Here is a 25,859-nt window from a genome sequence, read left to right on the forward strand (position 1 = left end):
GATGGCAGACCCAGAAAGCCTGCCCCCATTTCTCTCTCCTGCTTTCCAAGCGAGGCACAAGCAAGCCACACTGGGGGGCGGGGTGGGGGTAGGGCAGCTCCTGGCCCAGGAAGCAATTCAGGAGACAGGCAGGTGAGCATCCCACGGGGGCATCTCCCCCTGCTCAAGACAGCCTGGAGATCTCCTTTAAGTGGAAGCCGCGAGGGTGAGGGCCAGGTTATCCGTCTGGCCGTCTGGCTGTTAGGGGCCCAGAGAGCCCCACCATGGCTGGATGGCCTCCCCTGCTGGCCTCTGGGGAACCGGGACAGAGCTGCTTTTGGAAGCCGTTCAGGAGAAGGGATTAATTCCCTCCAATTGTCCTGTGAATTGCCAGGCTTTGCTGATTAGCATATATGCATATTAATCCCGCCTGGGCAGAGACAGGCAGGTCATCCCGGCTTCAAAGCCCCAGGCAGCCTCCGACTGGCTGGGGAGCATTGCAAAGTGAAGGAGAAGAGACTTGCCATTGGCCCCGCCCGAGTGACAGGGCACCTCTCTGGGTGTCTGTGGGAGCCCCAGGAGAATGACCCACAGTCGCACACACCTGGGGAGCTCTGAGACACGGCATAAAGGTGTAGAGGGCAGGGTGGTGACTGCGGAACCCAGGTAACACAGGGGCAGGGGGCCTGCTTGTTCCGTTGACATAGCGACATAGCGTTTGCGGATACGTCCACGCTCTAGCTGTTGTCCTTGGCCCCGATGAGCACAGCTCAGGAGGTCAAGAGAAATGAGGCAGGACCAGACGGGTCCCGTAGCGAGTCCTTCAGGACAGGGGGGGAGGCTCCCGCTGCCTGGGGATCCAGACATTTCAGCTCTGGGGGACCCCATAAGGGCCGCGGGAGCCGGCCTCCTGGATTCAGGAGGGAAGGATTTCTAATGCTCGTTTTGCTGTAGTGCCTGAGGCCAGGGGTGGAGCGTTGGCACCAGACCCTAGGCCACTGGGGGGTGAGTGTGAGAACCAGGCTGTGCACCCAGGGCAGCCTCCTGGCCCCACTGAAGCAAGGACCCCAGCCCCCCCCCGGACAGCCCTTCATGCAACCACGGATGGCACCCCTTCCCTCTCAGGGGGTGCTGACCCCACAGTGTCTCCCCGGGCCGGGGGGGACACCTTGGCTGGAGGCTGTGAAATAAATAATAAGCATCCTCCTGTTCTGGGTTCGTGGGACTTGAAATGCTTTGTTGCCCGGGCTGGTGTTGCAGGAAGCCAAGATGATGGGGTGCATCCCCCAAGGCTGTCGACTCTCCCTGCAGAAGAGGGGCAGGTATGAGGTGCCTTCATCCTCCCTGGCGGCCCTCCCCCCTCCACGTCCACTGTGTCAGCATCGCTGTCCCCGACCCTTCTTTTGGTGTCCTGGGGCCCAGACAAAGTACCACAGGCCAGGCTGCTTAAACAACGGACAGTTATTATCTCCCAGTCTGGAGGCTGGAAGTCCCAGATAAAGGTGCTGGTGGGGCTGTCTCCCTCGGAGTCTGTCAGCAGGTGTCTTCTCCCTGTGCCTTCTCCTGGTTTCCCTCTGCGTCTGTCTCTATGTCCAAATTCCCCTTGTATAAGGACACAGTCCTGTGGGATTCGGGTCCACCCTCCTGAACTCATCTTAACTTGATCGGCTGCAAAGACCCTATTTCCAAATAAGGGCCGTTCATAGGAACGGGGGGTTAGGACTGTAACATATTTATGGGGAGCACAATTCAAGCATCACACTCTCCTTTCTGCCTCTGCCCTCTCATCTGCAAGGCCCCTTCCTCTCTGATTATTCCTTCTAGGTCTCCTCTCCATGAGAGGTGCATGTCTCTGTGCCTCTCCCTGGGCCATCTTGGGCTTTCCCATGCCTCCTGGCGTCTCTGTCATGGTGACTCTCTAATCTGAGACATAGCCTGGACCCTCCTGTGACCCACATCCATCCCTCAGCCTTGGCATCTCCACGCCGAGGCCCGCGGGCCCCTCAGCACTTCCCTGAGCTTGTCGCCTTCCCCCGGGGTGGACTCCCTCCTTCCTCTTCCCCATTCCTCCCCCTTCCCCCTCCCTCCTTCCTCCTCCTTATCCCTCCTCCCCAGCCCTCTTCCCCCGCTGCTAACAGCCCCTTCGCTCCATCTGGTTCAGGCCTCACTACCCTCTCCAATCGCCTCGCCCATCTTAGCTTCTTGCAGTGCCCAGTCCTCTCCCTCACCTGCACCTGCGTAAGAAGCAAGGCCAGGGCCTGGACGGTCTGCTTAGATGGTGACAGGGCTGCAGACAGGCCAGGGCCCCTGCTGCCACTGGCGGGGCTGTCTCAGTTTTCCAAATCCTGCCTTTTACGAACTGGTGCCCACCTTCCGATCCTCTCAGGTTGCCACCAAAAAGTCCAATATTTGAAACTGTTCTGTGAACCTAGAAGGGCAAGAGACCCTTTAATAGGGCTGGAGGGAGGGAGGGAGGAGAACCTGGGGTGACCCGCGTCGGGGAGAGGAGCGGCGTGGCCCAGTGGCGTGTTGTGAGAGAGCTGGAGGGGCCGAGCTGGGTGGGCGCAAGGGTGCAGCAGTCGCGGGGGCGGGGAGGTCCTACGATGCTTCGATACATCACAGGGCCGCGTGCCAGCCCCTCTGCCCCCGGGGTCGGTCTGCCTCCCATCCTGAAGGCGTCCTGCCACATCCTCCACTCATCGCAGGCACTCGAGTCTTGTGTTTTTGGCTTCAGATGCCCCCAGACGGCTTCCAGAAGTCAGGATTAAAAAAAGATGAGCCCAAACCAAGTGAGCATCGGAGTGGGGAAGCAGAGCTTATGGGGACCCGGGTCCTGCGAACCTTCTGAGGCAGGGTGACACAAGGCTGACAGCGGGGAGAGGGGCACATCTCATTCTGACATTCCATTTTAATAATATTCAAAGCGTTCTAATTAAAGCCTCTGTGCTCCCTTTGAAATACTAGCAATTACAAAGATGAATAATTGCATAATAAATATTAATTTGCATCATGGTAATGAGGCCCAGAAACATCCTGCTGTTAAGTGAGAATTTAGCTCTTTCCACTCCGGGTCTGGGAGGGGAGAGGGGAAGGGGGGATTCTCCAGCCCAGAAGGGATGCGGCAGGAGCCGAGGGGCCCCCGTGCTCCCGCGGTCCTGGGCTGGGCGGCTGAGTCCCACTCTGCCTCTGAAATTATGATCTCAGCCTATGAGGAAGGGCTCATCGCTTCCCTCCTCTGGGCCTCGACTTCTCCAAATTGACAATGACGGAGTTGGCTGCCATGACCTCTAAGGGCCCTGCCAATTCAGGCACCGTAAGAGGTGAATCCTCTCGAATCCTCTCGAATCCCTGACCGTCAACAAAGCTGGCTGAGAAGCTGGTGGATGGGAATTCCTCTCCATCCAAAACAGCACCTCCGAACCCTCCCTTCCCGGGGCTGCCCCTTCCAGGCAGCAAACCCTCCCTTTCAGGGGCTACCCCTCTCCCTTCCTGGCACCCGCCCCTTCCTGACACCATATCGCATCCTCTGGTTTATTGTCTGGCTCCCATGCTGGGGCATGAGCTCCCAGGCCCAGAATTTAGGAGACAACAAATATTTGTCGAATAAACCGTGATATTCCTCTGTGAGCACGCAGCATCTAGGAGCTTCCAGGCCTGGCTTTCTTCCTTGATCCCCACGAAATGAAAGCCAACAGCGTGCCTGCCTCCGGCTGGAGTAGGTGTGCCCATCACATCCCACCTCCAGGGAGAAGGAAAAGGGGCAGCTGGGCCCTGAGATAAAATGTCACCAAACAACCACAGTAACAAAAAGGGACGCCCGATGTACTTCAAATCTCCCAAGTAAATGAAATCATGAGCTTTCACATCAGCTGCTGGTGCTCTGAACACTATTCCTGACTTTGGCCGTGCCCTCTGGAGGTACGGGACGACCTTTGCAGACATACTAATCATGGAAGGAAATTCTCCTTTTCCATCCTAAATGGTGATCCCGATAGGCTTGGTAATCTCAGGTCTTACTTTTTTCCTTTCCAGGGCAGGGCACAGGTGTGCCCCTGGAGGGGTGAGGTGGCTGGCAATGGGGGGTCTGGGTCCAGAAAGGATTAAGGAAGTGGGTCAGGGAGACATGTAGGGAGAGGTCAGGGCTCGCAGGGCCTGCCAGTCAGACTATCCTGAAGGCAATGGGGAGCCATGGGAGGTTTGGAGAAGGGACTGCCTGTGCAAGAGAAAGACCCCTGTAGCCATCTGAGGATGATAAGCCAGGAATGGGCCAACGGGAGGGGCTCACCTGGGCACAGGGAGCAGGTGGTTGTACAAGAGAGAGAGGACGGTGGCTGACCAGGCCCACCTTCTCCTGGCCCTGGCTTGGCAGAGCCAGTCCTTCTCCAAGTGGTCCCAGGCGAGGAAGGGAAACAGCCTTCTCAGTCCCCAGAGACACTGGGCTGACTGGATATGGACTGACCTGGGTCCTGGGAGTGCGTCCCAGCTCTGAGATTTGTTCGGGCTTGCCTTATCCCCCAGAGCCTTCATTTTCCCTATCTGTAAAATGGAGATAAATCACGGTGAGGGAAAGCGCTTTGCAAACTGGCAAGCATTGACCCCCTGTGATCTGGCTCTTCTGGCCACTCTGACCTCACTCCCCCATGTCCGCCCCGGGTCTCTGCGCCCCAGTCCTGCCGCCTCGTCACGGAGCCCTCCTTGACCGCCGCATGATTGTGCTCCCCAGGCCCCTCTGTCTGCTGCACTCACTCCCGTTAGTTGCGTAGGTGATGGGGTGTGTGGAGCTGTGTGCTCTGCTAGGTTACGGCCTCTGGGAGGCCAAGGGCAGGCGTGGCTTCGCTCGCCAAAGGGCCTGGGACTGTCTTCAGCACAAAGTAGACAGACATTCAGTCAACGTCTGCGGGCACGAATGCACCGCCTGGGTGGATAGGGGGCCACGTATTTCAGCCCGCCTCGTGTTTAAAAGGGCAAGAGTTCTGGTCCGAATTCTGACCAGCTGGGAGGCAGGAACTGGGAGGGGGGAGGCTCTGGGGCCAGGGCCATGCCATGCCCTGGAGCACGCCCTGAGCCCTGAGCTCTAAGTCCCTTTCCCTTCCTGCTCTCTCTCACAGCCACTTAGTGGTTTTCCACCAAAGGCAGGAAATGAAGTCTCCCAGGGTTTGAAGCCACACAGCTGATCATTTCCAAGTAATTAAAACACGATTTTCAAATCAGACCTCCAGGAGCACTCTCGCCTCTGCCAGGGTTTGCAGCCTGGGTCCCATTCGTCTGGCATGAGTGTCGGGGGCCAGAGGATCCACTGCCCTGCTGCCCAGGAGCCCACACCCCCACCCCAACCTCTGGGTGGGGGGTGCCTCAGTGTCATCAGCCCATGGCTATCCCACAGGTCTTCCAAATGCGCCCCCAATGCAGCTGGCTACTGCTCAGCCTCTCCATGGTCAGAGCGAATCTGCCGAAATAGAAGACAGGCCTGTCCGGTCGCCAAGAACACCTCCAGGTGCTCCCACTGCGGCCCACGGGGGTCTTCTTGGCCTGGTCCCCTCCTTCCCCTCTCCCCTTGCTGGCTGTATCCTAGCTACTGCCGTTCTCCAGGAGGCAGGCAGAGCGCTACCCCAGGGCCTTTGCATGGGCTGTGTCAGGGACTTACATCACACTGTCTCACCAGACTGTCTCCATGGCCAGGGCGTGGGGATGGCCTGAGTCCTTGGACCACCACACACCCAGGGAGATTCCCTTTCAGGCTTTACACCATTACCCGCTGTTCACCCCTGGGGAAGGTGGCTGGGCTGAGGATCTAAAGACGCTCATGCTGGAGATATGGGGGGACTTGGAACCACCTCCCCTCCTTATTCCTCCTCCTCCTCTTCTTCTTCCCTTTTCGTGTCTTTCTTTGCTTTTAATACTAGGTCTTTGGGGCTTCTGAGCCACCAGGGTTCCTCCGGTCTTAGTCTTATAATAAGCATTTGCAGTACGTGGTGTTGGGATGGTCCCTTTGGGGCCCACGTATCAGGCCACCAGAGCTGTGTCTGGGCGTCCCCCATCTCCCTCGGGCGGGGTCGGGCTGGCCACTCACCACCGGGTGCCCACAGCAGGCTCTGGCAAGCACAGAGAAGGGTGTAGGGGGCATTTCTGCAATATGCGCATGACTGAGTCCACAACATGGGCTTAGTGATGCCTCCAGTCTGGTAAGATTTCCCAAACCACGCTTCCTTGCTACCACTGGTTGAGCGTGGTTGGGGCTTGGCACCCCGGCCTTCATTGCGCCCCACACGGCTCTGTGGGCTGTGAAGGTTTATCCCCATTTCACAGCTGGGGAAACTGGAGAGCTTCCTGTGTCCTTGGCAGGATAGAAGTTTCTCCCTCTCGGCAGTTGGTGATGACCCATAGACTCAGCATCTGGAAGGTTTCGTTGGAAGGGGCCCCAGAGAGCCTGGTGTCTGGCCCCTCACCCCGTCCCCTGCAGCCCTGACCCTACTCTGGGGCCATGATCTCTTCCTACCCACCCCTGCATGGCTATGAGCTCCTTGAGAACTCAGCGGGGTCTGGGTCACCCCTTGGCCCCAGGACACTCTCCGGAAACATTTTCTGCGGAAACAGAGGTGTGGGGGGCGGTTTGTGTCTGAGTTTAAGCTGTGCTTGGGAAACGGGGCTGGTTCCGGCCCTGGGGGAAGGTTCTGGACAACAGTGAAGCAGCATAGCTCCCCCCCTCCGCCCCCCAGGCTCGCTCTGAAGGGAAGGAGGGGTCAAGAGCCGTCTCCCTGGATCAGGCGCCGAGGGCCTAGGGGCCGTGCATACCTCCGGGCTGCGCCGGTCTCCGAGACCTTGGATGAGACAGGACCAGCTGCTCCAGTGGGCCGTGGATATTTACCCACTAAACACAGAATCCCCGTCACCATGGCAACCGCCCAGCCACCGGAGCCATCCCGCGCCTCGGCCACACCTGGCATTTCTCGATGAGCTGTCTTGGGCGTTGACTCATCTCGTCCTCTCCACATCCTGGGAGCTGATTCTGTAATCACCATACCCCTCAGGTGGGGAAACTGAGGCTGGGAGTGGGGAGGGGACTCAGCCAGGGTCTCCTGACTCCCGGCCCAGGACCACCCATCCTTCCTGATACAGGTTGGCCAGCCCCTCAGCCTGGCTTCTGGGAGTCTACCTGGAAGCTCCAATCCCGCTTTGGGAAGAAGCCTCTGCCTGTTCTGATGGCCCCAGAGAGGGTGGTGTAGGACCTGCTGGGGGCACACACTCCCGTTGACCTCAGAAGAAACACAAGCGCTGGAAATGTCATGTGGGTGCAGGGAAACTGAGGCTGGCAAACACCTGGGCCTGGGTACGTACAGGATCAGAGCGTCGTCCTTCAGACCTGGGTCCTGGACTGGGTGGCCACGGGCAAATCACTTGACATTCCCATCTCTGCCCCCTCATCTGTGAAATGGGTATAATCATCTCAGCCTTTAGGGCTAATGTGAAGATTAAGAAACACGTAGTAGGTACTTCCCTCATTCCGACCACTTCAGCCTCCTGCCTTTTTTTTTTTTTAAGATTTTAATTTTTTTAAAGTAATCCCTATGCCCCGCATGGGACTGGAGCTCCTAACCCTGGGATCAGGAGTCCCGTGTTCTACTGACTGAGCCAGACAGATGCCCCAGCTTCCTGCTTATTCATGTGCTTCCTGCTCCCCAGCACCCACCTTCCCCAAGCTGGTCCCCTGTGGTCCTCCTTGCCCTGGAGTGGCCCGGCTATGCACGCCCAGGGCCAGGCCCTCTCCCTCCCGGGCCTGGGCTGCTCCCGAGGTCCCCGGGTCTCCTCAGAGGGGCAGCCTGGCCGAGGCCAGTGAGCTCCCTGTGACCTAAGCTGACACTTCTGGGTTTGGTGTCCTGGCTCAGGGGTGCCCTGGTCACCCCAGCCTCATCAGCTGTCGTCTTTTTACTGGGCAGAGCCCAGCAGAGGAGGAAGACGGTCCACACCCGCCAGTCCCAACCTCTGTGCCTGGGGCCTTCCCATCCGTGACTTCCACTGGCTCATCTACGAGCCAGGGTGAGGCCCCAGGGAGAGGGGGTGGGCAAGGGAGATTGGGGGGGCAGCCATTACTGAGAGCCTCCCCTGTGCCACCCCTAAAGCCACAGGTGTCACCGCAGTGGGCCTGAAGGGGACGCCATCCCCGCTCCACTGAGGCTGGCCACAGTCCTTGCTAGCCAACGTCAGCCCAAGGTCTCTATTGGACTGATCACAGACGTGCCTTCCTCTGGGCGTGGGGTTAGGGTTGGGTGCCCCTCTCTTGGGGCTTGACCATGGAGAAGGCACCAAGGTCGCAGGCCAAACGGGGTCAGGAATCAGCCTGGTTAGCCTCGGTAAGTCCCCACTGTGAGTGTTGGCAGCAGACCCAAGGGGCGAGAGGGGGAGCCCACTGCCTACCGGGGCCAAATCTGACCACCTGTGGGCTGCCCAGACTCAGTGTCCTCCTGGGTGATGTGGGGCTCATGATGTGGGCACTGAGTCCATATCTCAGTCGGTGCTGGTTGGCCCGGGCTGTCCGTGTGAATCTTTTACCACCTTTGTCCAGCAGCTATGGCCAGGTTTGGAGGTGAAGGGGACGGTTTGCTCTGGGGGGCAGTTTGCTCGGGGGTCACGAGTAAGCCGGGGCTGTGCAGGTCAGGCCGGAGTAGCCATGATTACCCTGTGATTCCTTTAAGTGAATCCTTTCCGGGGGGGCCCTCTGGGTTTGTCATCCGGTGAAGCCCCTGGGAGGCTCCTTATTGGCCCCCTGCACGGCCCCAGGTAGAGCAGGGCCCCTGCCATACATTGTCTTCTCTGGGATCACGTTAGAAAGGAAATGCAAGAGTGTATTTTATTTATTTTTTTTTTTTTGATTTTTTTTTTTTTTAATTAAGTAAACTCTACCCCAACATGGGGCTCGAACTCACCACCCTGAGATCAGGAGTCGCACGCTCTAGCGGCTGAGGCAGCCAGGCTCCCTGCAAGAGTATATTTTAAAACCACAAAGTGTGGGGCGCCTGGGTGGCTCAGTTCGTTGGGCGGCTGCCTTCGGCTCGGGTCATGATCCCGGAGTCCTGGGATCGAGTCCCGCATCAGGCTCCCTGCCTGTGGGGAGTCTGCTTCTCCCTCTGACCCTACCCCCTCTTGTGCTCTCTCTTTCACTCTCTCTCTCTCTCAAATAAATAAAATAAAATCTTTAAAACCACAAAGTGTTACTTCCATGGGACTAGTGGACGAAATTCAGGATGTTGGCTGGGAATGGCAGTCATCAGCCCGAAGCTTCTGCCACTCTCCCAGACTCCTTGCACCCCGGACTCCCTGCACGCTCCCCTCCACTGCCCCCTACACCTCCAGCTTCTCGGGTGCGCAGAAACGTGACAACACCGGCTGACCCTGCGTGTCGGGCCAGCCGGCTGTCAGGAATGAGCTCTGGCCTCGTTTCTGGGCTGCTCCCTGCTTGCCTTATAAATGTCAGGCAGCTGTTAACAGCTCCGGGAAGGAGCCGCCCCATTAGGCACAGGGCAGAGTTACTGCGGCAGATAAACGCAAACAGCCGCCGTGATTGCTTCCTGCCACCAAATGGTGTGACATTTGCATCATAACTGGGTGGTCTCCTAGGAGAAGCTGCCAGCAAGAGCGTGGGACATCCGCCTGTTGGGGACAAAGGTCTGAGTAACAGCACAGCTAAGCCACGTTGCCTGCGCCCCATCAGAGGGACCCCCGTGACCGGCGGAGTGTGTCGCTGGGTGGCTCCTCGGTCATTCACCGAACTTTGTACTTTCTTGGTCACTCACTCACTCATGCATTTATTCATTCACTAATTCAGCTAACATGTCCGATCATTGCCCTTCCCTTCTCCTTGGGCCCTCGCCTGTGAGTCTCAAAACACCAGCCTCAGCTGCTCATTGTCCCCCCTCGCAGGACCCCTGCTCACTGCCTCCGCTGCTGTTTCCCCTCATCTCCCTGCTCCCGATGTCTCCTGTTCTCTCCTCTCCCCACCCCAGCCCGGGAAATCCCACCCAGCCTCCCAGGTTCCCCGAATCCTAAACTCAAACACCCACCTGCCAACCCAATGTCCCCACTTGGTGTCCAGAAGTAGACTCCCAGCCACCCTGTGTTTCCTCAAACCTGCTCCATCCTCCCAGTGGCTCAGACTCAAAGTCTGGGGGTCCCCCTGACTCCTCTTTCTCTAGCACCCATAGCTGGTCCATCTGTAGATCCCATCGTCTCTGTCTTCAAAATTCAGCTGCAAATGGCCTCAGTCCCTGCCTCCACGGTCATCACCCGGTCCAGCTGAACTCATCACTTCTCGCACTGCTGCGATCACCCCAGAAGGGCCTTCCCGCTCCCTCCCTGCCCCCACACTGCAGCCCCCACACTGCGGCCCCCACACCGCGGCCTCAGCAGCTCCCGCGACACCTGAGTCGGATCACGGCGTGCCGGACGGTGCAACGCTGTGCAATGGTCCGGCCTCTCCATCTTCCCATCACATTTGAATTTGGAAATAAGAGATGGCCTTAGGATCAGGTGACGTTGGGGCCAAGGTGGAGGGGCCAGGGGACAAGCCGTGAAGCTTCCCCTGGGTATGAGGGGGCAGGCAGCACAGGGCCTGGGGGCCTCATACAGACTCTGGCTTTTACTCTGAGTGAGTGAATCCAGGGCCGGGCTTATGACAGTGAAAGCTGACAGAGTGTGACCCACACATGAGTGAGCCAGGCCTCCCGGCCCTGGAAGAAATAACGAGATCACAGACCTACCCTCTTCTGTCTTGCTCGTCTCTCCCCAAAGTTCACCATCCTGCGCATTTTGGAACATCTCCAGAAGAGCAGAAAGGGACCCCGACACATCTTTGTCAGCCCCCACCTGCTGTGCCTCCGAGGGGAGCTGGTCCAGGGCCACCCCGAGCTGGCTAACTACTGCCCGCCCCCTCCCAGGGATGTGTCTCCTTTGCCAGGGCGGCGGGTGCGCGACAGAGTGGGACAGCCCCTCGCTGGGTCGGGTGCTCCCCCGTGCAACGGCCCAGGCTCAGGTGCTGGCGCTCTTCACCCCCGGCCCTCTGTCTGCCCCAGGAGCCCCCTTGTATGTTCCCCCTGCCAGCCCCACATGCCCAGCCCCTGCAGCTCTGGTGCAGAGGGGGAGGCGGTGAGCTCGTGACCGCAGGGCCCTGGGAACCAGAATGCCCATTTCCACGTGACCCCCTAGCATGGACACTGGCATAGAGTGGGCGCCAGGTGGCCGCTGTCATTATTCTGGCCCCTTGTTATCCAGGTGGCAGAGTTCTGGGCCCCCCGGCATCTGCGGGGAGCCCTTGAGGGTTGGGCACGGTGAGGGGAGCACAGGTGGCTGGGAGCACGGGGAGGAAGGATGAGGACACAGCTTTTGCCAAGGCCCGGGACCCGAGAGGCTGCACTGGCGGTGAGGGGGAGGTTCTGGGGGGCTGCTGAGGACCTGGAGGGGGTCCGTTGTGGGGGAGAGGGCAAGCGCCTCCCAGCGGCTGTGTGGACGGCGGGCCGGCAGCAGGACTTGGCCCCCCACACCCTGAGTCAGCTCTGCGAATCAGGCTCCTTGTATGGCACTCCGCTGGCTGCTTCCAGACCCGGACCCTTGGACTGGGCTCCGAGTCCTTTGTGGCCTGCCCTCCCTCCTTGCCGGCTTTGGCTCACACCTCTCCTCTCCTGTCCCAGACACCCTGGCCTTCTCTCAGTTCCAGAACATTCCAAGTCCGCCCCTCATGGTCTTTGGAGCACCCGACAAGGGATTTGGCCTCTGGGCCAACAAGGCTCCTCGTGGTGAAGGGGGGAGGGGGTGTCACCTCCGAGGCCATTGGAGGGTCACGTGAGGTGGTTGGCGCCTGCTGGGGGCAGAGCCGGTTCCCACCATGTGTGAACGACAGCCCTGCTTGTTGCTGACGAGCTGCCTCACGAGGCTGGGGCACGCGTGAAAGGAAGTGATGTGTGTGATGGTGACAGACCCTGGGGACTGTGACTGTCACCTCCCTCCCCCCAACGCCGGCCGAGACAACGGCGTTGGTGTCCCCAGGGTCAGGCACTGGTGTCTTCCCAGACCACCAGGATGACTGCTGAGTTGGTGGACTGTGGGGCCAAGTGAAACCGTGGGGCCCTTGCTCCGAGATCAAGGTTATCACAGGGGTGACCTCGGAGCATTAAACCGAGGGGAGCGCGTTGGGCAGCCCCGCCTGACTGCATGGGGTTCACGCCCTGAAGCTGGCCCTGCGGGGGTCCCAGGGCCTTGGGTGGGGGGGTGGGAAGGGGACAGAGGGACAGCCTCGTGGTTTCACGTCACCTCATTTGCACTGGACAAAACTCACCGGCCTTTTGTTCCAGCCTATTTTAGGCTTGGCCTGGCATGAATATTTTATTGGGAAGTCATTTTTCTCCATTAAACCCTGGAGGTTGAAATCCCTGCTGCAGGAGGGGGCTTGGGGGTCAGCAGGCGTCCCCCTGAGGGTCAGTGCATGCAGAGCAGGCTGCCGGCTCTCCGGGGCAGGGGACCTGGGGTCTGAGGCTCCCGGGGCTCAGGTGGTCCTGGTGGGGAAACCATAGGAGCACAGGGGACCCTCCCCAACAGGGACCCAGGCTGGCTCTGGGGGAGTGGGCTCCCAGCGACCGGGTGTGTGCCAGGCAGGGGGCACTGAGGGGTCAAGCCGCAGGACAGTGGGGTGGCCAAGTGGCCATGGTGATCTCGTCCAGCGTGCTTTCTCAGTGCCCCCTTGTGACTCCCAGAAACTTATGTAAAGACCCCCACAAGCACCTTCTGCACAGACAATTTATAGGAAACACCCAAGAACCTCCTATGAATGCTGACATTTCCCACCTTAATGAAAACATGGAAATTATTGGTCTACACTTCCTTGGAACCGATCTGGTGGATAAGGATGTACAACCCCGCCTGGAGCTGGGGCCCTTAGAGCCTGTTGTCCCCCCCGGGCCCCAGAACAGCCCACCCTGCCTGCGCCTTGACTTTAGCTTCTGGAAACTGGTTTTGGACTTCCAACCCAAGAGAATAAATTTGCGTTGCTTGCGGTCACTTGTTATAACGGCCACAGGACGCTCATCCAGGAGGAAACCCCCAGGGAAGGGGAGGGGTGGCTCTCCCCAAACCCTCCCCAGCCCCAAACCTGGCCTGTCCCTTACCAGCTGCACGGTCTGGAGCAGGCCTCCTCTATTTTCAGAGCCTTGCTTTCTCTCTGAAAATGGGGCACATTTTTCAGGGGTCCCAGGGTCCCTGCCAGGCTGCTCCCTGCTGCTTTGTTTCTGTCCCTATCAGGGTTTCCTCCCATCTGCACACCCAGATGCAGCAGGAAGGGCTGTCTGCTGCCAGGTGGGGCTTGTAAGGCTTGATGGAACGGGAGCACCCCTCCTCCTCATACCTGGCTCCCCCTACCTGCCTCTCTATTTTTAGCTCTGCAATCTGGCAAAGAACAAAGTAGCTCTAAAGGTCTGTAGTAACAGTTTGGGGGGCTGTCGCCCAGGGGAGCCTGGGGTCTCAGGGTCTCTGGGTGGGCTGGGTGGGGCCTGCACGGTGCAGAATGGGGCTGAGGGTTTGTTGGGCACCAGGGCGACCAAAAGCAGGAGGGTCCCCCGCAGGGTGTGAAAGGAGACAAATTCTGTCTCTGGTCCTCGAGGCAGGGGGTAGCTGGCGTGCAGATGAGGACCCCTGTTTTGGGGATGAGTAAGTCCAACCTGTGTGTGGTCAGCTCATCTGTCTTCTGGCAGGATCGGGGGGGAGCTGTGATTCTTCAAGTCCTTCCGGGACTAGGACATGGTGGATCAGGGTGGGTGACTCGCTGCAGGCCCAGCGGCTGGCCCGTTGGCTTAGGACCGAGTCCTGCCACCTGCTGGGGTCCTCCTCCAGCTGCAAGGCCAGGAGGCCCCTCAGGGAGACACCAAGTGGTGGTGACGGCGTAAGAAGACCATGGCCAGTGAGGGAACTCGCACTCGCGGAACGGGGCCCCTGCTCAGCTGTCATCAGAGCCAAGGGGGACCCTGCCTGGGGTTGGGTCCCCACTTGCCCTTATAGCGGTGTGACCTTGGGGGAAATCACGTTTCTCTCTGAGCCTGTTTCCTTGTCTGTACTACGGGCATATGGATATTCTGTTCCTCACTGTGTTGAAAATGGAACAGGATGAGCTAGGCTGGGTGGGACCTGGAGCTCGGCTGGCCCCATTGCTTCTCTTGGTTGCGTCTGTGGACCGCCCCCCACTCCCCACTTCCTGATGATGTCCTGGTGCTTTATCTGGTCTCTTCTCACTCAGCTTCCAGCTCCGTGGAACTTCTCCACCTCCTAGACCCATCCCTGAGGTCCTTTTGTGTCTTATTGCCTGTACTGACCCACGAGTGGTTCCCACCTGCTCTATCCTTGATTTCCCCAAAGCACATGACTCATTGGCCACTGTATGCCTCACACACAGAAGGTTCTAGATAATGGGAAGTGGTAGCGAGGAGCAAACAGTGGCCTCCACCAGCCTAGTGGGGCATCCCTGATCTTAATGCTGGTCCAGGAACTCCACCCCCTGGGAACTTCTCAATTCCTAGAGTCTCAGCCTGGGACCCCATGTGGTCTCGATGCCTCTACCCTTCCCCCAAATCCACAGTCCCTCCCGGTTAGTCTCTTCCTCTTTCACCCTCACTGGTGAAAACATCAAAGGTTTCCACCTCAGTGAATTAATCATGTTAACATTTTGGCATATTTGCCTCTAATTTTCTTTCTTTCTTTCTTCTTGTTGAAAAAAATGCTCTGTTGTTTTTATAAAATGATACATACTTATTGTATCAGTCAGAACAACTTAGGTTGTGCTGCAGTAACAAACAGTCCCTAAGTATCAGTGACATTAAACCCTCTCCTCTGAGGCGGCAGCACCGTTTTTCTCACATTCCCTAAGCCAGAGCCCGCTACCTGACCACACCTGTTGTCCCGGGGCCAGGGGAGTGTGACCCCATCAGGTGCCTGGGGGAGAGATCGGGAATGCCCGCATGACCAACACACCCATCAAAGAGGATGCAGATAAAACAGAAAAAGTACAATGTTGAAGGTATGAAGGCACCCACACCCTATGATCCAGAAGTGATCACCCTTGATATGAAGTGATCATCACTCCAGACAAATGAAGGAAGAGAGAGAGGGAGAGGAAGAGGGAATGAGGGAGAGAGAGAAAGAGAGACTTTTATGAAAATGTTATCTTGGGGCACCTGGGTGGCTCAGTTGTTTAAGCATCTGACTCTTGATTTCGGCTCGGGTTGTGATCTCAGGGTTGTGATCTCAGGGTTGTGGGATCGAGCCCTGTGTTGGGCTCCATGCTGGGTGTGGAGCCTGCTTCAGATCCTCTCTCTCCCTCTGCCACTCCCCGCCCAAAATAAATAAATAAATATTATCTCACTACATAAAACTTTTAATGATAATATTATATTTAATTTTTACTTCCAGGTAAAATTAAAAAACAATGGGAGGAATTATTAAAATTCAAGTGAACCATTTTTTAAAAGATTGCTGCCTTAAGTTGACAGTTCTTTTCCTCCTTGGGAAAAATTTTTTTTCGTGCCAAATGCTTGATGGGTTCTGTTTCCTTGAAATCCATAACTCCACTGAGAAATACGTGGAGCCTTCTGCAGCAGAGCTTTCTGAAACATGGAGTGCTCTTTTGAGTTTTAGGTTCCACGGAGTCTTCATCCCAAGGATGGTCTCCCATATCGTGTGTTTACGACATGATTTGTCACACACGCTCGGGGCTTTGATTCAGGGACGCCAACTATCCTCATGTTGTATTGTTTTCCACATCTGTGAACCCTTCTCGAATTCTCTGTTCTCTCTTTGTCTTTCTCAGCTGCAATCACTGGGACTCTCCCAGAGTTTTCTCCTACATCGTTAATTCCATTGTGGTCAGCATCTGTTCTGTTCATTCATTAATTCACAGCATGCTAGTTGGTGGCTTCCTATTTGGTGGGCATCTTTCTTGGTATTGGGGGAAAGAGCAAGACAGGTAAAGTCTCCGTCTTGGAAATTGTGGCGCCAGAGAGATGATTAGCTGGATGAACACATCCTAGAGCACGAGAGAAGTCAGTAAGGGCTGTGAGGCAGCAGCAGATGGGAGAGGGTTGTCGGGAGGACCTCAGGGAGAAGGGACATCTGAGCCAAGTTGGGAAGGAGGTGAGCTTCTCTATCACTTCCCGTTTATTGGTTGCCAAGCATATTTTGTCCTCAATTTCTCTCCTTGGGTCTGAAATCTCCCTTTGCAGCTCATTCTGCTGTCTTCAAGTCTCCTCCGCGAGTTTTCGTTGGTGGGATTCACGGTTGCACTCGGTTATCCTACAGCGTGAAGTCGGGGAGACTTTCCTTCTGTTTCTTGGCGGATCTTGCTTGGGTTGGGCTGTTTGTCTCTCTTCTGCATCTGCGAGGGCCCCCCCCCCCGCTCTCTTTTGGATGCTGTGTGTTTGCACGGTTGCCATGGCATCTTTTCATCTCGCTCATGCTTGGGTGACTCGGTCCTAATGGTCTGTTTGTTCTGGTGTATTGGCGCGTATTTGCTTCCAGAGTCTCTTGTTATTTTCCCTTTCGGTTTTTCTTTGAAAATCATGTCGCAGCATTTGTGAAATGACACACACATACCATGGGTGACTTTGGGGTGCCCCTGTGACTGGCTCCCCTCTCTCTGGATGTAGGTCTCTTTCTCCTCTGGCTTTCGTCCCCAGTGGATGTCTGCCTGCAGCCCTGCCCTGGGGCAGAGCAGAGGTGATGTTGTCCTGGTTGGAAAACCCGGCTCTTTTCCTTCCTGAGACAGGGTTGAATGTCTACCCTGGGGCTCGCCCACCTACGTAGGACTGTCCCATCGGGGGTGCCCTCACAGTGCAGTTTGCAGCTCCAGGGACTTCATGATGGCTGAGACAGCCCCACTGTGTTCTTTCCCCGTTCCCAGTGGCCCACTCAGTGGCGTCCACTCCTTTGTGGTCAGGACAGGATGGCGTTCAGACCATCACCCACCTTGCTGTAACATGTATACTTCATCCAGCGGTTACAGGGGTTCACTCTGAAGCTCATGCTCAGCAAAGGCCAAGTGCTCCATGACCAGGAACCATGTTTCATCCTCACTGACCCCACGGGCCTTACAGCGGTCCTGGGGTAGGTCCCATGACCCCAGCTAGTAGAAGAGGAAGTGGGTTTCAGAGAGGCTGGGGCCTGCCGATGTCCCCCATCTGGGAAAGCAGAGCTGCCCTTGGGACTGGCTCTCGGGGACCTCCGTCGCCTGGGTCTCTCCAGAGACACTGTGGTATCTCCACTCCCCCAGTGGGTCTGAGTGCAGAGAACCTCTTCTCAGGCAGCCTCCCAGCTTCCCTGCCAGGCTCGGAGATGCCCCAGTGGCCACAGTCCCTGCCACACTCTGGCGACCACGCTTTGCCCCCAAATTCACCCTGGCCCCATCTCCTCTTCTTCGAGCCGGCGAGGACTGAGTGGGTGCTCACTGGGTGCCAGGTGCTGTTCTGGGGCTTGGGGCAGTGTGAGAGGAGGACAGCGGGAGACCCCACCCCGTGGAGCTGACATTCTAGCAGGGATGTTGGGAGAGACCATGCACAAATTACACATTTCTGTAGTGCATATATCGGGGCGGCCGGGAATAAGGTCCGTGGAGAAACATGACGTCCTGGGTGCCCGTGTGCTGGCAGCGCTGGCGATTTTAAATAGGATGGTCGAAAGGTGACATTAGAGCAAGGGGAGAGGCTCAGGGGACAAGTGTCCAGGCAGCTAGAGCTGTTGGAGCAGAAGCCCAGGGGCAGGGGCCTCCCAGAGGGGAGTCAGGGGGTGCTAGGAGCTGACGTTGGTGGGGGGATCACATAAGAACTTCAGGGGCCGGGGGGGTGCTTGGGGGTCAGGAGCAGAGCATGGGACCATGATGGGCCTGATTTAGGATCACTCCAGTTGCCAAGTCAGGAAGAGAGCCCGCGCTCTGGCTGGGGGGAGGCAGGGAGGTGGAGACCGGGGAGTCAGGGCTGGAGCAGTGTCCAGCGGAGGGCTGCTGGTGGCTTGGGCTAGAAGATGTAGGAGGCATGACTAGTGATGTTTGGAGCCTGCGAAACCACCTGCATCCTTGTTTTGCCCTCTGAGCTGCTTGGGGGCTAAGCTTTCAGGACAGCCCGGGGAGGTATGAGGTTCCATAGGCTCTGGCCTCGTCCTCCCTGCTGTCTCACGTGCTTCCAGGCCCAGAAGTGCCCATCCCTGGCTGTGCGCTGGCTCCCTGAGGGGCTCCCTTGGGCTCCTTCCTTCTCAAAGCCTCAGTTGTCCCGTCTGCTCAGTTGGGGATGACTGACATCCTTTCAACTGGCTTGGGACCCCGGGAGGGAGGAGAGAGGTCATCAGCACCACTTTCCTGTTTTTGCTGGGTGTCTGTTTTTCCTGGAAAACCCAGTGGCCCCTGTCCCTGTCTGTCGACACATGAGAGCACCATCCTGGTTCATTTCTGAGGTCAAAACACAAGCACACCTCCCCCCTGTGGCTGTTCTCTGTCTCCTGCTTCATTGAGCGTCGGGATGGAGAGGGAATGAAATGGCCCTCTGATTCTGACTCAGCTCCGATCACAGCTCAGGGTTCGCTGAGGCCCACCCTGGGCCGGGGGCTGTGGACAAAGCTGAGCTGGCCACCGTCCCTGATGTTGGCTGGGGGCTCTGCTAGCAGCAAACACATAAGAAGGGCACGGGCAACTCTGACCCTCTGCAGGTGGCAAGGGGTGGGGTCCACCGGGGGCTGGATGCAGAGATCAGGGACTGCTTCATGGAGGAAATGGCCTTTTGGAGGGGTTGTGACTGTTGCTTTAGGTTTGGAAAGCCAGGTGTGCCAGGCTGAAGAAGCCACAGGAGCAGGCAGGCATCAAGGGGCAGGAGGTGATAGGTTGGATTTGAGTAGGGCCAAGGGTACACGGGAATAAAGAAGTGGCCACACCTGGAGCTGCTTGGGACACTGGGATGCTTGAACCAGAGCTGATGGCCTTGAACAACCTACTCTCACCCACCTCTCTCTTACCTTCCTCTAATGTAGAAAATGGAGAGCAAAACCTTCAAGTTCTCAGCCTCCCTTACAGCTAGACATGGTCATGTGACCCAGTGCTGTTCGATGAGAAGTGGGCAGAACTCCCTGGGAGAGCTTTTTTCTTCTAATCAAAAGGCAAAGCCTTCCAAGGAGATGGCTTGTGACTTTCAGCCTTTGGGTCTTTCTGCCTGGAATGTGGAGGTGATGTCTGGATGCACAGCAGCCATATTGTGACCATGAGGAGGCACATGCTGAGATAGGCATAGTAGGAAGCCAGAACTTGGTCTTGACGACTTTCCTGAGTATGACACCAGCCCTGTTCTGTCTACTCCTGAGCATCAGTGCTGCAGGACTGATTGTGAACAGGGGCTGGGGGAGCTCAGGGAAGGTCCCCTCCATCCTGGGAGCAGGAAGGCTTTTGGGAGCAGGTGGTCCGTGAAGGCTATTTATGGCTCAGCCAGACTCCAAACTTCCTCCTGATTATATCTGCCACCTCCTTCTCCTAGGACCTGGGTCTGGCTCCCTGGGCATCCTTAGGGCCTGGCATCAGTAGGTTGAGGAGTGTGGTTGCTGAAGCAGGAAGGGGAGGAGTGTGGTTTGCTGAGGCTGTGGTTGAGGAGCAAGGAGACTTCTGGTTCTGCTTGACCAGGTGGTTGGACATTGGAGTCTGGGCTGGAGGTGGACATGGGGATTCGTGAGCAGAGTGGGTGGCAGAGGACGGAGGGGAGAAGAGAAGCCTGCTGAGGGCCGCCCACACGTGGGGCTCGGGTGGTGGCTCAGGGGGCAGAGATGGATGCAGGTTAGCAGGTGGGAAGAGAACCAAGAGTGTTGGGAAGGACTCCTGCTGTGTGCAGCCAGGTTAGTCTCCCAGGGCTGCTATTATAGATGACCACAAACTGGGGGGCTCACAACAACAGAAATTCACTGTCTCCTAGTCTGGAGGCCAGAAGTCTGAGATCAAGGTGTGGGCAGGGCTGTGCTCCCTCTGAGACTCCAGGGGAGGGGCCTTCCTGCCTCTCTAGCTTATGGTGGCCCCAGTGCTCCTGGGCTCCCAGTGGCCACATTGCTCCAGTCTCTGCCCCCAGCGTCCCATGGCCTCTCCCCGTGAGTGTCCATGTCTTTTCTCGTCTGATAATGACACCGTCATTGGATTTAATTGTCCACCTTAAATCTGGGATGATTTCATCTCAAGATCCTTAACCAGTCACATCTGCAAGGACCTTATTTCCAAACGATGTCACCTTCTGAGGCTCTGGGTGGGCATGGAATATCGGGGGACACTATTCAAGCCTGCAGGGCACTTCGTCAGGTATGGGTGCCAGAGGCTGCCGGCCCGGTGAAGGGCACGGGAGCCGGGCTCCGCCGCTGCCAGGAGCCAGCCATGCACGGACGCCAGAGCTGACCGCAGCTCTGTTCGAACGTTTCCCGTAATCATGCTCCCAGTCCGGAGCCCATCTCCCTTGCTCTCCCAGGGACATGGGTACAAGGCAGATAATGAGCTCTGCCATCCGAAATGACTTGTTTCTGGAGTTCGAAGTCATTTTCTGCCTGGGAATAATTACCTTGAGGACCTGAGAAAAGGGAGCTAAAAAGGAGGGACTCGGTGGGTGAAGAGTCTGTTTGGAAAAGGGCTAAGAACAAAGGCCTGTGGTCACGGAAGGCGTGCTGGGGCCCAAGCCCCGGCCGCCAGTGTGCGAGGCCACAGGAACCCAATTACCCTCGGGGTCCCTCCTGCTGCTCACCTGGTGGCATCGCAGCTTGGCTCTGGTGCCATCCATGTGGAAGGCGCTTGGTGGCGGGGACAGCCCAGGGCGCGGAGCCAGACGATGTGGATTCAAACCCTGAGCCCAGCACCTAGGGAGCAGGAGACGTGGCCAGCCCCGAGCTCAGCTTCCTCTTCCTGTGTGGCTGCCGTGGGCGTCAGGTACACGCGTCACCTGGGACAATGTGCGTGATGCGTGAGGAGGTGCCCGGCACATAGTAGGTGCTCGGCACACAGTAGGTGCTCAGGAAAGGTGGCAAATCCTCCTGGGAGAGCTGCCGTGAACTGAACAAAGCCAGCAGTTAAGATGGATGGGAAGAGGTGCCGGATCCGGGTTTGACTCTGTTCTAGCTACCTCCTGAGCCAGGCGTGGGGGCCCCCGACTGGTCACCCCACATCCCTGGCAAATGGGAAATGCGGTCAGAATAGCCAGGGCTATGGGGGGGGTGGTGTGAGAACACCTTGTAAACTGTAAAGTGGGGTCTGTCTGTGTTTTAGAAATAACAGTAGGAAAACCCCACTCGCCACACCCTGCCTTCTAGACCAGCACGGCCTTTTCTGGTTACCCTAGTGGTTCTCAAAGTGGGGTTCCTGGGCCAGCAAGCATCAGATGGGAACTTGCTAGAAGTGCAAATCTTAGGGCCCAACTGAAGACCTACTGAATGGGACACTCTGGGTTGGGGTCAGCAAGTCTTCTAGGGGATTCTGATGCGTGCTGTGTTTCAGGTGGGCTCCCCCGGCCTGCTGAGAGTCCCCCAAACAAGAACGAGTTGTTGTGTGTGCCTTACACCCCACCTCCCCCGGGCAGTCACTGCAGAAAATAGTCCCAGTCCCTTCACAGAGCAGGCCTCCCGCAAAGGGGGCCAGGCTGGTTCTCACCTTGCTGAGGAACCACTAATATCAGCACCCTTGTGTGTTTGAGACAGAGACCCACCCATGGAATCCCAGTCCTCGGGGGCTGCACAGAGCAAAGTGCTCACTGTGTGGGTGTAAGTTTTGAGGCGGGGCCCGTCTCCTCGAGGGGCTCTTTGGAATCAGAATCAAAGAATCCGATTTCCTCTCTGTCGCCCCACCCCTGGTGACTCTGGGCACCCGGTTTCCCCATCTGTGTCATGGGGACATAAATCCTGGTGGACGTCTGTCACTGCTGAGACGTCTTTGCCTTCCCAGGACAGGCTTGTAACCATCTCCACCAGATCTGCTTGTGAAACCGGGGAGGGGCCCTTCCATATCAGAACTCAGGGACCTCTGTGTGAGGGTATCCTTCGCTCTTGCTCTGGCTGGAGATCTGATAGGGATGCCAAGGTTCAGAGAAGTGGCACCAAGGCCAGCTGCAAGACAAGCGTCCAAACCCTAACACTAACCCTAACCCCTAACCTTAACCCCTAGCCCTAACCCCTAACCCCTAACCCTAACCCCTAACCCTAACCCTAACCCCTAACCCTAACCGCTAACCCTAACCCTAATCCTGTGCTCCGTCCTCTCTAATGAGACGCCTCCCTCTCTTTGCCCTAGATTCTCCCCGGCACCTGCCTTTTGGAGCCTGAAGCCGGTTCCTAAACAGCTTCTTCATCAGTATTTCTTGAAAGTGCATCCTCCCGGATGTGCAAGGAGCAGATGGTTCAAGTGTGTCGGAGGCGGGGTGTGCACAGAGAGGAGGCCCCTGGTGGGCACACGTGGCCCCTGCCCAAAAGGGCCCTGCAGGAATTCTAGCTCTCAGCAGAGGCATTAAGTATAATATTGACACTCCCTCTCCACACCTGGCTGGCGCTCTGCAGTTTAGAAGCCCATTTAGGCATCGACACCTAGTCTGCCAGGGCGCTCGTGCAAGCAGCGTGCTAGGGTGGGTATGGGTTTGGAGAGTGGAACTTGGGACCGGTGATGGATCAGGTTTCAAACTCTGGTCCACTGCTTCCTAACTGTGCGACTTTGAGAAAGTCACTGTACTTGTCTGAGCCTTACTTGCTCGTGGGGAGAAATGGGTCTACGTAAATGGTATCCCCCGGTGTTGTGCAGTGCACAGCAGGTAGGGCTGTATGCGGTGTCCCTTCCTTTCTTCTCTTTAGAAATCTCTACTAGGTTTCAGGCTGTAGCAGCTCTTCTTGAATGGGTTCTGTGATTTGTTTGTTGGATTTACACACAGAAAAAAGGGGCGTTGTGGTTATATGCAGTTAAGGGGTGCTGGGTTGCTGAAGGGTAGGTGAGCCACAGACTCTGGGAGGACCTGTCCCAGCTTTTCTGGCACGGCTAGGTGGCTAGCCCACTGCCTGGCCAGGAAGCACCAGGGACCAGTTTGGTTTTCCCAGAGCAGACCCCAAGTTAAAGATTCAAGGGCAGAAACACACCTGATGCACCTGTCGCTGCCCCTGGCCAAGTGCCTGAGGGTGGTGAGCGGTGGATGAGTAAAATTGTGGTGGACCCACTGCACCGGGGAGTAGGTTAGGGACTCATGGGGGGCTCTGAGGGCCCTGAGGGGGCCTGACCAAGACTCATGGTGCCAGGGGCAGCGGTTGTGAGGGGTTCCTGGAGAAGATGGGACAGGAACTGAGGCTGCCAGATGCTCCGCAACAGCCACTCTTCCTCTCTTTAAGTACCAAACAAGACGAGCTTTGGATGGGCACATTACCTCTGGGAATAAAGCGCTACCTTTACCAGGCCCCTTGGTGGATAGGTTAGGCCACATGATGAAGTTTTGGCTAAGATACAAGAGGAAATGTTGAGACTTTTGGTCCTTAAGGGCTTAGCTGGAGGAGTGGCCCTTGTAATCTGTCTGCTTTTCCTCTTCCTTCCAGTCTGATAAGAGTGTGATGGCTGGAGCTCCAGCAGCCATCCTGGATTAAAGAGGTGACCTTGAGGACGTAAGCCATGTGTTGAGGATGGTAGAGCAGAAATATAAATGCTAGTGTCTCCAAGGAGTGGCCAGCTGTCTTGCTGGTTCTGGATGTCCCCCCTCTGAGCTTTGGAGGATGAGTGAGTTTCCATTTTGTTTAAGCTTCTCTTCTTTCAGGTTTTCCTGTTTCGTGGCTAGACCTAATCTGGCTGGTGAAAGAGGGAGAGAGACCTTCCCATGGGCAATGGGAGCCCTTGCAGGGTGCCAGGTGGCTGCGGGGATGTGGTCAGGTTGTGCTTTAGCCCGACACTGGGGCTGCAGCATGGAGGAGGAATTTGGGGGGCTCAGTAAGGGGATTTGAGATATCCAGGTACTTGATGATTAGGAATTAGCCCATTCTAGGACATGACTGTTCTAGCATCTTCCTCTGCCTCTGAGTCCAAATTGTTCATCATGCAGTGTTGCAGAGATTATGTAAACGAGACGTGGCAGGAGTTTATCAGGACCCAGTGGCCCTGACAGCCTCCCGGTGGAGCCTCCCGGTGACAGAAATGGGGAGTCATCTTGTATGATCAACTCCTAGAAGGATAGAGAGCCAGAGCAAGGCTCAGTGAGATTAGGAAGAGGCAGAGAGAGCCGAGGAGGACACGGGGACCTCTCAGGAGTCCTCAGGCTGGACACTGCAGGGGGTTTTAGGGACCACCCCAACTGTCAGTGAGGGACGGGGGGTGAAGCCCTTGAAGAAGCGTTACCTCCTTCGTTTCTTCATTGATTCAGGCCCCAATCCTGAAGAACTGCCCCTACCCCCTTGCAGGCCAGTTGTCGGGGTAGGGGGAACCTCAGCGAATGCCTCATCTGCTCCCTAACGCTGCCCAATTACTTAGCAATGCCGAGACCTGGAGATGCGAGGGCCTGGTTCATGCCTTCCACCCCTCCTCCTACAGGGGTGAAACTGAGGCCCAGAGAGGGACAGCGCCCTGCCCAAAGTGCCTGCAAGGTTGTGGGGGTGCTGTACAGCACCCTCCTCCCAGCCCCCTGCCCAGTGCTCTTGGCATACTGCAGGCTGAGTTCTAGAATCTTCTATCAGCTGGGTGACTGGGCCCTACGGAACCTGTCTGTGCATGCAGAGGTGGATGACCGCCTGGCGCCCAGAGAGGCCCAGAGAGGCCACTGCTGGAGGCTGGGGGTAGGGGAGTGGGAGGTCCTGAGCTGCGGGGTAATGTATGCGCTAGGATCCCAACCCATATAGGGACTCTGAATATGATTTTATGTCACCCCTAGAATCCTCCACTTACAGCTGGAAGATAAAGACCCATGGGCCTTTGGCATCACTTCCAGGCCCTGGTAGGTAAGGGAGCCACGCCCACGACCTGAGGATGCCAGAGGGAGGGAGCAGATTACAGCTTCTGTTGGAGCTGCTGCAGGGGGAGCCAGGAGCTGGTGGCCTTTGTCTTGCAGAGTGGGACCCAGCTGAGTGCAGTGAGGTGTGGGCCAGGGACTCCCAGAAGACAGAGAGGGCCAGGGAGGTGATCGCCAGGGGGCACCAAGCCAACGTCCTAGTTATGGAGAGGTCGGTGTTTAGCATTTAGCGTCACAGGCCTGGACCATGGGACCCTGCACTGTCGGGCTGGTGGCACCTGGGCCCTCCCAGCTGCAGCAGGCAACTTTTGAAGGCTCTGTGCTTCCTGGACCTCCGGACCTTGAGGAGCAGCGTTGGCCATTTTGTCGTGCAGACTGCCTTTGCTTTACCTCTCCCCTGACTCCATGGAGGCAGTTTCTGGGGAGGCCTGTCCTCCCCGAGGGCAGGAGGGCTGAAGCATGTTCCCAGGTGCAGAGCGTGAACTGGGGAGCGCAGAGGCCATGGTGCCTGAACTCAGCTAACCTGCGGGACCTGGCTTCCATCCTCCCGTGATGGGGAGCTCACTCCCACATAGGCAGTGCAGCCCCTGTTAGGGTCCGTCTGTCTCTGCTGAGCTGAAGTCTGTCTCCTCAAATCAGAGAGTCAGAGATTTCCTCTCCATGTCATAGATGAGAACACGGAAGCACAGAGAGGTGCAGGGAGGTGCCCAAGGTCACACAGCTGGTCCACGGGGAGCAGGATCTCAGTCCTGGGGCTGACGGCTCCACCAACCCTTAACTCTGCGATGGTGACTTAGTGCCTGGGTGAGTGTCCCCTTTCCCCAGTCTCTGCAAGGGGCAGGCTCCCAGCTCCAGGATGCCCTGGTCAGCTGCCTCTTCCTCCTCTTCTTCCTTCTTCTTCCT

Source organism: Neomonachus schauinslandi, chromosome 5 (assembly GCF_002201575.2).
Source record: "Neomonachus schauinslandi chromosome 5, ASM220157v2, whole genome shotgun sequence".
Classification (NCBI taxonomy): Eukaryota; Metazoa; Chordata; class Mammalia; order Carnivora; family Phocidae; genus Neomonachus; species Neomonachus schauinslandi.